The 15,091-nt window shown below is 38.0% G+C and overlaps 1 protein-coding gene across 1 annotated transcript in view; it reads right to left on the bottom strand.

The window, feature by feature from the left end:
• Positions 1-14,793, bottom strand: part of GLI1 (GLI family zinc finger 1) — a 125,761-nt gene extending 110,968 nt beyond the window's left edge. The window contains exon 1 of the mRNA XM_026673804.2: positions 14,146-14,793. The gene's annotated coding sequence lies outside the window, so the exon portion shown is untranslated. The remainder of the gene's footprint in view (positions 1-14,145) is intronic.
• Between the last annotated feature and the right edge of the window lie 298 nt (positions 14,794-15,091).

The raw sequence follows: 15,091 nt of genomic DNA on the forward strand, positions 1-15,091 counted from the left end.
ATGTCAACTTAAAATATTGTTCCTGATCACCTCTCTTCTCCATTTTTCATTAATGGAGGAAAGATTTCATTAACCTTAATTCTCTGAAAAGGAGACCTTCCCCCCACCCTCATCTTAAATTCCTAGAGGAAAAGACAGTGGTAGAGAAGGAAGTGTGGGAAAACACTTTGCTTCTAATGGCCTTCTGTGGTCATTATTTTGTTTTATTTTTGGTAATGATCTTCTAAGTTAAAGGGAGGGCAGGAATGCTGGTGAAGACAGTAACGTTTTGTTCCTAACTATACAGTGATAGACGGGGAAAAGCGTAAGGGGATTTAGTTAAAACACACACACACACACACACACACACACACACACGCCTGCCTTGTCAACAGATGGCTTCTGCGAAACAACACAGAGCTCCTGCCTCGAAAATATTATTACAGACCAATGTCTTTTCTGACCCAATACATACAACTACTCATTCTTTTAAATACCATCTAACCAAAATACCCCAAAGGGGGAGGGGGGAAGTTTGGTGGCTATTCTTTTCCCGTCTGCTATGCCCCTTTTCATTGTGCCATTTTCTACATCACTATGCTGCATGATCTAGCTTTTCTTTCCATGTTGCTGAAACTTTTTATTTCTTTTACTGTTCACTAGAACTTACTGTTCTAATCATTTGTTCGACTGTGCCATTCCAAAGTCCGCCTAATAATGAAAACCAATAAAAGAAGCAATGTGAAGAAGCGAAGCTAGCAATTCGAGTAATGTTGTGTAATCCAAGATGAGAGTGTTAATTAAAGGTGTGGATGATGAAGTAAATACTGTATGTCCTTTCTTACCAAACATCAGTTTTGTCCGCCCTTCTTTCCATACATGGGAATACAACATTTTCTGACTCTGATGGGACATAACAAGCAATAAAATGCAACATCACAAGCCCACATTGGCAACAATGTTAGACACTCCAAAAGCTTCCATGATGCCAGGCTCACTAATGGCAGTTTCACTCTATCAGCGTTTCTGTCTCCCAAGCCTTCTGAAAAACATCCAGAATTGGCTTTGCTATGTTCTTACTTACTTTGGGTGGGCCTAATGGATTCAGTTGTAAAGGAAGTAGGACAACTTGGCAGGACTAGCTGAGCCAAGGTGATAGGATGTAACCTGAGAAAGATACTTGCCCCTTTCCCCGTTTACCTTATCACTTCAGCAACGGGGAGGGGGGGAGGAACATTGTCAAAAAGGAAACAGACGGAGAAATAATGCATACCCTGTTTTGACACAGTGTTTCTTGGCTGCTCCCAATATCTGGATGTCAACCACCTTAACCAACTAGAATCCAAGGCTGTCCTTTTCCCTTCCTATTCGTTGTTTCTAAATTGTGTATTTTAAATGGATTGCCAATAAGGTGTGAAAAACAGAAAACTGCTATGGATTCTCTTCCCATAGGGAATTGAAGGGGGTGAGCTAAGAAGCACATCATGGAACATATTTATTTATTTAATGATAGTCCTTATAAGTAGGATGTCCTCTCTTTATCTTGCAACCAAGAACACTCAGGGCAATTTTTTTTTAGCAAGCCTTGGGATCGTAGTATGATAGTAAATCCCATTCACTTAAAAATAGGTTTGTTTGTTATTATGCTGAATATTGTTTGGGGTTTAAGTAATTATTGAGTTACTCGGTTGTTTATTTGTCCAGAGCTGTTCAGACTGGGTTGGTTTTATCAATATTATTAAATAAATAATTTCCTCCTAAATAAACAACAGGAGTTGTTTGCAATGGCAAACCACCAATTAAAACATAATTTGATCAACAGGTGGCTTAGTCTACATTAAAAACTGGGTCAATGTCTTTACTTCCTCAACCTCTGATAGACAACCTTTCCTTGTGACATCCTCTTAATAGCCTTCTGGGAATGGAAAGACTTTAGGAACAGGCTAATGTCAATTTTAATTACAAGTGTGGCTAATTACCAGTCATTCTTCTGATGAAGTAAGTGAGGAAGATCAAAACCGATGTAGGAAATTACCAATAGATAAAGAGAAAGAAAGGATGGAGTGTAAAGACAATCTATAAACATGAAAAATGATTTAAAGTAAAATGGGCTGCTTGCACATTAAACTCTATTTATTTACTTACTTACTTATTTATTTACATAGCCTTGATCCCATGCTTCAGACTTTCTAATAAGTACAAAAATTCTCTTCCTCTTCTTTCCCTCCCTCTTTATAACAATCAAGAAAGTTATAATGAAAATCTACAATTGGGCAAAGGTCATCCAGTACACTTCATGTCTGTGTGAAGATTTGGAGGGCCAAAGTCTACTCCCGTGCTTCTCAGACCTTTTCCTTTATTACCCAAAACCGCTTATGAGAAAGTCCTGTATACCGCTGAACAGAAAAACCTTATTTAAAAGCCTCTGTTGAGTTTGGATAATGGGTTCATGTGTCATTACCCAATACAAATTACCCAATATTTTACCCAAATTTGGGTAATTTCCCCAGGTTTGGGAAGCACTGGTCTACTCCATCCTACTGAAGCTTTTAATCCGGACTCTTTTCCAATGTTCCAGATTAGGAAGAAGAACGTAGCTTGTATATAGGAAAATAAAAGATTTCCATACCAGAATTTGCTGTGAATGACTCATCTTCGGAAGAACTGCCTGTGAGGCATTTCCCCTTTGATGCAAAGCCTCAGAAAAAGATTCTTTTAAGAAGTAACTTCTAAACAATAGCATGTAGCTTAAAGATTTAAACAGCATGGCTGCTTATTGGTGGTTTTTATACTCCAATATTATTTGGGTGTGGGAAAAAGCGTATGTACCAATATACATAATCATATAGGACAAGCACATGCATGCCTGTTTTATGTATAAGCAAGGTATAATACTGATGTCCCCTGAATGAGACAATAACCTTTTGAATTGGATGCATGGACTGGATGGAGATGGTTGGTATACAGTACAGGCATTGTGAAACTATTCCATTTATTTTATTTATCAAATTTAGGTGGCTGCCTATCTCATGAACATGACTCTGGGCGGCATACATAAAAAAACAGAACATTTAAAAATAAAACTTAAAGCACAAAACAAATAAAACACAAGCATAACTAAAACCACAGGGGAGTGCCTTCAAGATCTTTCCTGCAGTAGCCATTTCACACGTTCCCTACTTCCATAGGAATCTTGAACAAAAAAAACTGTTTTACGGGATTTCCAGAGAAACAATCAGGTCGGGGCCAATCTATAAACATTGCTAGTAAATTCTATTTTTGGAAATCTACGATAGTGATTCATAGAAATCAAAAAATAAAACTCAATAGCAAGGCACACAGGTAGGCATACACACACACAGGTAGTCCTCGACTTACGAGCCCAGAATTTATGTTGCTAAGTGAGAAATTTGTTAAGTGAGTTTTGGCCCATTTTACAACTTTTCTTGCTATGTTTGTTAAGTGAATCAATGCAGTTGTCAAATTGGCAACACGGTTGTTAAGTGAATCTGGTTTCCCCATTGACTTTGCTTGGCAGAAGGTCGCAAAAGATTATCACGTGATTCGGGGAGGACACTGCAACTGCCATAAATATGACATTGAGATGTTAAGCATCTGAATCTAAATTATATGACCATGGGGAGACTGCAATGGTTCAAAGTGTGAAAAACAGTCATAAGTTCCTTTTTTCAGTGCTGTTGTAACTTTGAATGGTCACTAAACAAACTGTTGTAAGTCAAGGACTACCTGTACATTATTTGGAACTTTGCAGTGGAATAGAATAAGCTGAAAGTGCAGAAAAGAAGGCAACCAGCAGCCCCCAAGTTTTATCCTTAGCCTGCTACTCTGAGTCTTGGAAACTTTAACTGCAGACAACTCAAGCCATCCAACGAATTGAAGAATGAGTTGTGAACTGGAGTTAGTTTCATGTATGGACAACTTCAGATCTGCTTATTAATAGATCAGTGAGAAAAATGAATGATAATTAAGAAACAAAAAAAAATGCAATTACCATATAATAAATATAATCTTTATATCAGCTGCAATTCAACCGTTTCTGAAGTTGTTGGATTCCAACCTGCATCATTTCGGCAAGCATAACCAACAGTTTGAGATAATAACAGTACAACTTCAACAGCATCTGATCAACCCATCCTGCACTGAGGAATCCTCCTCAGAAGACCCTCATGGAGTCCCCTAAAGAAAGTCTGAAAAGCAGACGGGATACATACTTTTAGTCACCATATTACTTTTTAAATTAGATTTGAAATCCTCCTACAGTAAAACAGTGCCCCGCTGTTCTTAAATGTATGAAAATGGTCTGAAGAAAAGGTAAATAAACATGCTGGCAATACCTGTAGCACATGCAAGTTGCAAATCTGCTGGAAAATACAACTGTACCTCTCTTCTCAGAAGTAAGTCTTCTGAATTAAGTGGGATTTATTCCTACATATAGGTTTGCAGAACGATATCAAGGTTTGTTTTAAGGCCTTCTGTGTGGAAACATCCAAAACAGTAGCAAAAATTATATCTTGTTTCGGGCTATACTAGTCCATAACTTATATTCAGAATTAATTAAACTACAATATCCTTAATGCCACAATAAAGCATTAAAGAAGATACTCTTAATTTGGAAGAAGAGGGGAAAAGGTCATTCTTTAAACTGTAATGAACTATTTTTTCTCATTTAAATGTGTTAATATATTCTGCTTTGAAATGGTTACCTTTCTGCTATGCTTTAACCATCGTTATACTGTATATTTAGGAGGATCAAAACGAGGCAGAAGACTTGGCTTCCTTTTCCAATGTCTTTACAACAATCAAGAAAGTTATAATGAAAATCTACAATTGGACAAAGGAGCAGAATAATCATTCCATCTTTACAATGCAATCTGTCATTTGCCTAGTCAGAATCATCCCTTAAAATCCAATGGGATTAAACCAAAATAGGAGATAGGATAGTATTGTTAGTTAGCTTATTGGAATTCAACAGTTTACTTATTAAACTATTGTTTCAGCTTATATTTTTGCAACTGTAATGAAAGAGCCTTTTACAATAGAGATAGTCTTCAGCTTGCAACCATTCAGTTACAACGGCACTGAAAAAAGTGACATGATCATTTTTACATTTTATGACCATTGCAGCATTCCATTGCTGCACGATCAAAATTTGGGCTCTTGGCAGCTAGCATATATTATTTATGATAGTTGCACTCAGTCCTCAGTCATGTGATTACCATTTGTAAACTTCCCAGCTGGCTTCCAACAAGCAAAGTCAATGGGGGAAGCCAGATTTGTTTAACGACTGCATGATTCACTTAACAACTGCAGTGATTCACTTGTAGCAAAAAGGTTGTAAAATGAGGCCCAACTCACTTAATATCTGCCTTGTTTTTTAGCAACAGAAATTTTGGGCTAAATTTTGGTCATAAGCCGAAGATTACCTACAGCTACAAACTTTGGATTCAAGAATGAGAAATTTAACACTTTCCATACTGACAGATTTCATCCACAAATCTCTATCGTTAGAATGTAGCCATTCATTGGGTTTTGCTCTTCTTTGAATGTCCTTGGCATTTTTCCCGAGATGTACAACTGCATTAATATCTATACATCTGCAGGGCTGTCTCTGCCCTTCTAATTGTTGCTAATAATAGAGCTTTTCATATGTTGGCTGTGGTCAGCGCAAATTGGAGAACCAGAGAACTATAGAATTGAGAGTGCAGGCATAAAAGTGTGTGGAAAAAAGGAAAAAAGTTTCCCTAAGTTTTATAGACTGGTGTTTTATAAAATTCCAAGGATGGGTGTTGGGTGATCTTTACAGGCCTGAAATCATTTCTCCTGGCTTTCTCTTCCCTAGCAGTCTTTACTACACAGCTACACCTTCCAACTGGCAAACACCAGTAGAACCAAACTGGTCATGAAATAAACAAATAGTATGGGAAACAAGCCTTTCACTCAGAATTTATTTATTATATATTTTAAGATTTGTTCATTATTTTATTTCCCACCTTTATTATTTTTATAAATAACTCAAGGTGGCAAATATATCCAATGCACCTTCCACCTATTTTCCACACATTGAGTTGGTTTATTTGTTTTTAATCCAATGTTTTTGCCTATGGAAAGAAAACTGAGTTCTAATAGGTTTAAATTGAGAGTAGATAATCATAACAATATATTTGTAAAAGTAGTATCAAGGTAGTTGGCATTAAATTCAATATATTTTAAAGGCTCATACATTTAATAAATAAATAGATGGTACACACAAGATAAGTGAAAATTGTGCATGCTTATTCTTTCTCCTGGAACTTAGATTAGATTAGGAAGGCTTTGGTACACTACATTTACCATTGAAAGAAAAGCATGGGAATTAGAGCCCCATGTTGGTAAAATGGGGAAATAATATAGAACTGACCAAGGAGCAAAATAAGCAATTGGAAGAGAAGCACTTTCTATTCCCACTTCTTCTCTCAAGAGTGGAAAAGTCTCTTCTCCTATTTATGCACCATTTTGTGAGGGAAATAAGCAGGCATGTCATAGCAAATTTATAGCTTGTGCATCTTTTCTTACCATTGCTAAATAATGTACAGCATATGGATCAGTATCATTGTTATCCTGATCCTTACAGTAAAATAACATCTACCAACTCTCCCTAAGATAAAGATAAGATGGGCACATCTTCTACTTTCCGTTTCTTTTTATGAAACTTTTCCCTTTCACTATTTTCTATGGACATAGACCCTTTTCTAACAAGTTTGGAGGAAAGTCTTGCAATTATTTTTCATCTATATAGGTTGATTTAACATATATTCATATAGAATCAGCCCTAACCCTAACCCTCACCCATTCCTCCAATGGGTCAGCAAAGAATAGAATAGAATACTTTATTGGCCAGGTGTGATTGGACACACAAGGAATTTGTCTTGGTGCAAATGCTCTCAGTGTACATAAAAGAAAAGAGACATTCGTCAAGAGTCAAGAATCATCAGGTGCAACACTTAATGATAGTCAAAGGGTACAATAAGCCATCAAATCATACTAGGAAACACTCCATATAAATCGTAAGGATACAAGCCACAAAGTTACAGTCATACAGTCACAAATGGGAGGGGATGGGTGATCAGGAGTGATGAGAAGATAAATAGTAATTAGTAAGGTAGACTCTGTAAATAGTTGGACAGTGTTGAGGGAATTATTTGTTTAGCAGAGTGATGGCTTTCGGGGAAAAACTGTTCTTGTGTCTAGTTGTTCTGGTGTGCAATGCTCTATAGCGTCATTTTGAGGGTAGGAGTTGAAACAGTTTATGTCCAGGATGTGAGGGGTCTGTAGATATTTTTACAGCCTTCTTTATGACTTGTGCAGTATACAGGTCCTCGATGGAAGGCAGGTTGGTAGTAATTGTTTTTTACAGGAGTAGAGCATTTCTATGACATCACAGAGAGAGCCATCCAATTCTTACATGAAGCTTCATTCTTACATGACTGATCTCAGTGTTCTGGGTTTCAGAGTCTGGATGTACATAGCGGATCTTCCAATGAGATACCTAGGATGCGGGCAGCTGGAGACTGCTTTACATAGCTGTTCCAAGCGGTGAGTTATTCCTTGTGTACTTCCATAAGTAGCTGTGGCAAGGAGATAATATTGGGCTTACAGTGTGGGTAGAGACTAAAGATAGTCCCACGTGGACACCGTGGCCAAATAAAGCATCCCCGGGATCCCCTGCCTGTAAATCCACCCACAATGTATCACATAAGCCATGTTTTGTACCATGCAATCATCTGGTTACAATTATTGGCACTGTTGAGGAGAGGGTAGTATCTTTCCTTTTGGTGGATATTTTTTTTTAATTGCCTGAGTTTTTTCATCCTGTGCATTGTAAAAGTATAGCCTCTGCAAGCTTGTCGCTTTCCTTTAAATGCTATCTACTAGCCATCTTAAAGTGGATCCGGAACGTAAGTGAACTTTATCCATTACTTAGGATTATTTCATTTGACTTTCACAGGAGTGTCCACGAGATACCTTGATTAAGGTGAGGATTTCACTACATGATCTTTTCCCATTTCTCTTCCTTTAGATTATTGCATTGGAAAGGTAGACTTCTAAAGACATGACTGCTGAAAATGAACAGGAAGAAAAAATTCAGAGTGGAGGAAGAATGGCTTTAGTTATTGGTGAAGAACTCTATGAAAATGTACACTTCATTGTGAATCTCTTTTTTCCTACCTCCTCTAACTTCTTTTTACTAACATACACAGTTGCTCTTTTTAATCAGACCTTTATACAATCATGTAAATATAAAGCCACTATAAATGATGCAATCTTTTTTCTATTTCTGCTCCATGCTACTTTAACATTAGTTTATCCACAATTCTTTGATGTTCACATTCGTTTTCTATATAGGTATTTAACCTGCCTAAAATTGTTCAGAGAAGTAATATGGTAAAAAGCCAAATTCCAAAATGCATGTCAATATAAGAATTCAAAGTTAGCTCAATTACAAAATAATTAAGGTACTTTCTGTAATTCAGTAATGATGGGGGAATACATGTTAGATGTTTAACAGCACACATCTTTTTGTTAATACTGTGATCCTTTTCAGTCTTGCATTTCTCCTTTGCCAAGTGCTTGACCAAATAATAAATAACATTTTAGCTGCAGTTGTTCAAAACAGCCAGGTTCCTATAGAAGTTATATAAAAATACAGCTTTAATAGAATACTTAGAGTGGTGTGTGGCTACTTCAGCCATCACACTAAACCATAATGGAGTCTTTTCATTTTAACTTGGCATGTGGCATGAACCTAGCTACTGTGAATTTTAAACCATGCGTTACTACTTGGCAAATTGTCCAAACTCAGCCAGTTGTGGTACATTCAATAATCTATGGTTTAACCAGCTCCTAGTATGTATAAGTGTCTGTTTGAAGGAACCTGCTAGCACCAGTTTATTACCATTAATATAGTTGGGTCAGAATGTAGTGCAAAAGAGGTGGTTCAGAACAGGAAAAATAGAGCTTATTAGTATATTTAACAGGAATATAGATGAAAATAAGAAAGTTAATAGAAAAATAGTTAGGGATACACTGGGGTAGTAAGTGTTTGTATAAAAATAATAATGTAGTTTTCTATGAGAGTAATGCTGTGCATGTCTGCTTAGACTAAAAATCCCTGGAATTTGGTGGGACTTATTTCCAAATATTGCATAACATAACGTGTCTTAAATATCCCTAATTAATCTGTGGAGAATGTATGAAAAATTAAACGTATTAAGTAGAAAACAACACAAAGGCCAGAGATTCCTTCATTCATTGTAGACAGATAGTGTCATCTGGCAAAGATGGGGATAAAATCATAATTTTCATACTGCTTTAGGCTTCTGAATTTTGCCACATCCTTATGGACTATTTTTTTCGTATATCTCACTTGAAAGTTAACTCCGAAAGGACGCTTAAGAGTCATGGGTTGGATAGTAGGAGTTCCTAGGTGGGGCGATTCCATAGCATCTACTGTATGTCCAACAGAATAATCAATTTACCCTGATTGTAAGAAGCTGCCGCAGGCCTGTGAAATGTTCAGCCCCACCCTAAAGGACGCTGCCTCCTCAGCACAGCAGATGGATGAAGATGGATGTTCCCAGATAACACCCAAAATAGCCATCACTATCTTACCACTTTCTCTGCAGTCCAGGGAGTGTTTAGGTGTGTCTACCCCCCAAGACGGGAAGCGCACGGTGTGGGTCCATCACATCTCCTTTTCAAAATGCTAATTCCAGGTGGATTGAGGCAACTGTTCAAAGGCAACATGATTAAGAAAGCTACAACAGAGTGAGCAAGGAAAGGAGGGAGGCTTGGGAAAGACAGCTAAAAAGAATCCATTTAGTGCTTGGAGATATCAAGGCCATAGTAGTTTTCGACTTGCGAACCACAATTGAGGCCAAATTTCGGTTGTTAAGCAAGACACTGGTTAAGTGAGCTTTGCCCCATTTTTATGACCTTTCTTGCCACAGTTGTGAAGTGAATCGCTGCAGTTGTAAAATAAGTAAGACGGCTGTTAAGTGAATCTGGCTCCCCCATTGACTTTCCTTGGCAGAAGGTTACAAAATTGATCCCAGGACACTTCAACTGTCATGAATATGAGTCAGTTGCCAAGCATCCAAACTTCGACCACGTGACCATGGAGGATGTTGCAATGGTCATAAGGGTGAAAAATGGTCGTGTCACTTTTTCCCGTACCTTTGTAACTTCAAACGGTCACTAAATGAATTGTTGTAAGTCAGGGACTACCTGTACTTAGGATACTCAGGAGTATTACTCCTGTAGGAAACTGAAGCTATGTGCAGGCTCATACTTCTCCAAACTGGCAGAAAAATACCAGAAATAACAAAAATAACAAAAATCTTATAATCTAAATTTCAGTTGCAGAAAACAACAAAGTGAATAAGAAGGATTATATTGGATGTAGAGCAATCTCATGGTTTAGAAAGTAGAAGAGGAGACTGAAAATTAGAGGAATATGTTTTTACAAGTCTTGTGTGGCCTAGATCTAAATATCCACAGTAATGCTAGATTCTACAGACTACAGAGCAACTACATTCCAAGCGGGGATTGGCTTCAGTATGTTTTTTTTTCCAGCTTTGTATATAAGAATATGTAGCCACAACTAGAGATGTTAGAATTCTTTTTCTTGGTGCCCAACTTAAAGTCAACTAAGCTAATTTGCACCCCCAGGTTTTTATACAGATTGGAATAGTTATTTCTAAGTTTTTTTTCCTTTCTTTAAATTCTGCCTAGCAGTCCTTGGCTCAAAAATGCAGTAAAATGTTTACATAATGTGCATAAAAATCAGCGTATTAGTAAATGTTTTGTACACAGACAAATGCACCTTTTCTTGCCTTTTAAAACTATTTCAGATTTGCCAAAAATTTACACAACCGACTTTTGAATAGATGCAAAACTGATATTACAACCTAGACCCTGATCCTAACAGAAGTCCTCTATTTTAGGCATCAGCAATAGTACTAGTAGAGTCACATTATATTTCAATAATTAAGTTGCAGCCTTAATGCTATTGTAGACATATATCTGTTCTACCACTGAAATAACCATGGAATGTAGCTAGCAATGTCAAATATAATAAAGATAATAGCCCAACCAAGTAACAAAGGAGAAAATATACAGTGACACAAAAAATAAGATTTTATCCGATTTTCAAAAGTCCAGCCTATATTTCCTGATCGAAACTTCTATTGGTAAATATGCGTGGGCAACTTTATAGTACACACAATTGGAAACATGGAAGACCTATCTCTATATCTCATTCACTTCAATGTGCTTTGAAAGGTAAATTCAGCAGAAGTATAAGGTTTTTAATTGAGGCTTTTTAACAGAAAAAAAATAAATGTCTTAACTGTAACTGTCCATATTTTGCAATGCCAGATTAATCTATTTTTGCTTCTACAAAAGAAACACCTAAACACTAGAAAGGTTTTTCCATTTAATGATCCTGCTACTGGTTTTCTGGTTTAATTTTTTTTTTCTTTTTCAATTATCTGCCATCTGGGTGGTCAAATAATACCAAGCATTGCTTCTTCTTCTTCTTCTTCTTCTTCTTCTTCTTCTTTTTTTTTTTTTACTATTTATTACATTTATTGAAAACCTCCATCTTATACCAAACTGGGTGACTTCCAATCAAGAATTAAAACAATGTCAATAAAACAACTGTATTAAAACTATTAATACCATAAACATTAAAAACAAAAACCTGGCACCAAGTTAAGCTTCTGACATGCAGACACCTCATCCTATCCCAGAACTTGGGGAGGAGGGGAGTAAGTCTTCAGTGTTTTTCGATAGGGTAGGAGGATAGAGCCCTACCAAACTTCAGGCCTATACGATGGACAACCTCTCTCAACAATATCCTGGGAATAAAACAACCTCGTCTGAGGACTATCAGATTCTCTTACACTCTGTTATTTTGAATATATAATTCAGTAGTCATCTCAGAGCTTATGACTTTTAGATTACAATAAGACATCAACTAGGGACTTATTCAAGAAGATGTAGAAGGTAATCAATAGGACTTTGTATTTCCAGAAGCAGCAAGGGACAGCATGTGTCCAAAAGGTAGAAACTCTTACTCCTTTCCCATAGGACTTATAAGCAAAATATTTTACCAAGCAATTAAAATTTGGTAGAGCTCACATACAGCTGATTTGGACTATCCTGGATCTCTCAGGATGGCTCTCCATCACACTTACAGTATTAGAAGCACAGATGCACTTTCAAAGCATGATTAGACCCTGGAAGCAGCAACAACTAAGTCACAAGTTGTCCTAAGACTTCAGCCAGATGTTCACCCAATATGTTATCTGTGCAATCAACAAATTTACTCTGAGCTTTCTCTCCTTGGGTGAAACCAGCAAATCTCTTACAAAACCCTGAGTGGACAGAGTGAGTTGTTTTTTTCTCCAGCAGAACTTCCCACAAGATTTATTTCTTAGTGCTCCAAATTCCATCTCATCCTTTTCACTGCCCCCCCCTCCTCAATCCATCACTCACGGCAGATTGCTGTTAATGTGAGCTGCAGTCAAGAGGCATCCCCAGCAACCGTATCCCCTTTAGCAGTTCAACAAGTCCACACAGGTCACTCCAGCTGCCAATTCCAGTCGACAGGGGAAATGGATTCTTAATTATTTTTCCAAGCCTGTCATGGAGGGCTTTGTTTCTCTTTTCTCTGTTGTGTCACTAAATGTTGGAGATGAGTCACGCTAAGGGATTCCTTTTCTCTTTCTTTCTTTCTTTTTGCTAAATGAACAGAGTAACTTTTAAAACTGGGGGGTACTAAAGCTCACCCAGCATTAAGAACATTTTCATAAGCTACGGTACATTAACATCTGTGCTTAAACAAATTTAGATATCACATCTTATTCTAAAGCGCCTCAGAAAGTCTAATTTTGTGAGGGCTTTGAAAAGCTCTTTGCAATCTGGAGCCTTTGCTACTAAAGTAATTTCCCTTAATCAGGACACCTGAGCATTAAAAAATTGTAACCAGTTGCTGTGAAAACATACCTCATGAATCCCATTTATTCCTGAACAGACACTTGTGAATGTATGTGGTCAGTAAAGTGAAAGACAATTATGAAGGAAAATGGGTATTAATATTCCAATGATCAAACCCAAATTGTGGATTGATAAGGACTTTAAATGATATCTGGGCAGCTTGAAAAATAGATTTTTGGATTCTTATGTTCCAACAGTTATGTCCTCACCCCCTTCACCCAATCAATTCCCAAAGATGTGGTCTAAAAACAAGTGTGAGAGGAGGCCAAAATTAACAACTCTATAGAACTGTATATTTTAAGACCTGATTTACCCAGCTGAAATTTACCCTGATTCTAATAATTTAATTTCAACTACAGAATCCATCAGTTTCACCCCATACCAAGTTTTTGAAGTTTGACCTGCTTGCGTGAAAAAAAAATTGTTAAAGAAAAATGCCATCGCTCTTCTTAAAGCAATAGACTTGAAGTTTCCCAAGTGCCCAGTCCTGCTGATTTCAGGCCAGCCACTGAGATGTGAGCAAACCAAATTACAAAGAGGAAACCAGGTAAAAAGACTCTGTTTGGGACTATCTTGCTACCAACCTGTCATTTTGGCAAACCAATTGGTGATGGGTTTTGTTGCAAGCTTCAACTTAATTGGATCTTAAATGCTTCCAAGAATCAATCTTTTTTTTTTTTTTTGCAGTTTAATTCAAATGACTCCTTTCTTCCACCCAAAACAGATGGAGAAACCTGACACATTTTGTTTTCACTTGACAAAGAAACATGAAGAATTCCCAATTTCAGGCATCCACCAGAGGAAACGTCCAAGCTAAAAAGCGTGTTACTCTAAATGGAGGGCTGTTGAACAGAGAGCCCAACCACTGTCCGAGGCTCCTTTGACTTGTTTTCTAAAGTTCCTTGAGATGACTCCTTTCTCGCTCAAAAATAAAAATAAAAAACCCATTTTCCTTCCCCGCATTTTTTCCCCTTGAAGTCATCAACGCTACAACCACTCGATCTTGCAGGTTGTCAAAGATGCCTCCAAGGCGAGACACTTTTTAAAAAAAAAAACTTCAAAAGATTGCCATAATCAGTTGCGACTTAAACGCACACGCAAACTTACCTTTCCAAAGGAGGGTGAGGTGGAATGTTTGGACGGGCATTAGAGATCCTCGTATTCTTTATTGGGGTTCGGTGGCGATCCACTCCTAAGATCTGGCCCCGGTTCCGAAATTCCCAAATTCCCGTAAACTTTCTTCCCCAAAGAGCAACATCCAAAGGATGGAAGGGGGGAAAAAACCCCAAAACAAACCACGACTCTCCCAGCAGCTAAATCGAGAGCGCTCTAACCTTTCTCCAAATTCCCCAAACTTTCCACATCTTGGGCTTCCACTTCTTTCGCCTCTATAAAAAATAAAATCCAAAAACCGGAGTCTGTTGAAAGGCGTTAAAAAGGCGACCGGGGGGTGCCGCTTTCCATGCCTGCACACCCAGGCATAAGCAGCACGCGTTATAAATATTCGATTCTCCAGCCTGCAACCCGGGACCACCTTGAAGCAGGAAGTTTTGATTTTCTTTCAAAACTTTCCCGATGCTTTCTTGAGCTTTCGCACATGGAGCCAATCAGCCGCAGCCTCTGCGCTGCTGTCTTTTGAAGGAGGGCTCTGCTGGGACCGGGGAAACTCGCTGGCGGGAATGGGATGGGACGAGATGGGATGGAAAGGCAGTTTTGTTTTGTTTTGTTTTGTTTTTTTCTTCGCGCCCCCTCCCCCCTCCCGCCCTTGCAACTTTCAAGCTGTTATAAGAAGAGGGGTTTTGGGGGGGGGGGCGGGACAGTTTCTAAGTTGTTGGCTGTCTTTTCCTTAAGGTGGGATCTCTAGCAGCGGGAGAAGAGTAAGCTGAGCCCTGTGTGAGGTTTTAGATGAAGGAGCCCCTCTCCGGCTTAGTTCTCACAGCATGCTGCCTCCGGTGCCAGAGCTCTGTGGAAAACCTGGCCTGGAGTTTTGGCCATTCATACAGTACACACGACGACATAGGCATGTGTCATATGTGACATATGCGGATGCAAA

The sequence above is a fragment of the Notechis scutatus genome, chromosome 2, assembly GCF_049901735.1.
Source record: "Notechis scutatus isolate UNSWTSFEM ecotype Mainland chromosome 2, rNotScu1.2, whole genome shotgun sequence".
In the NCBI taxonomy this organism is placed as follows: Eukaryota; Metazoa; Chordata; class Lepidosauria; order Squamata; family Elapidae; genus Notechis; species Notechis scutatus.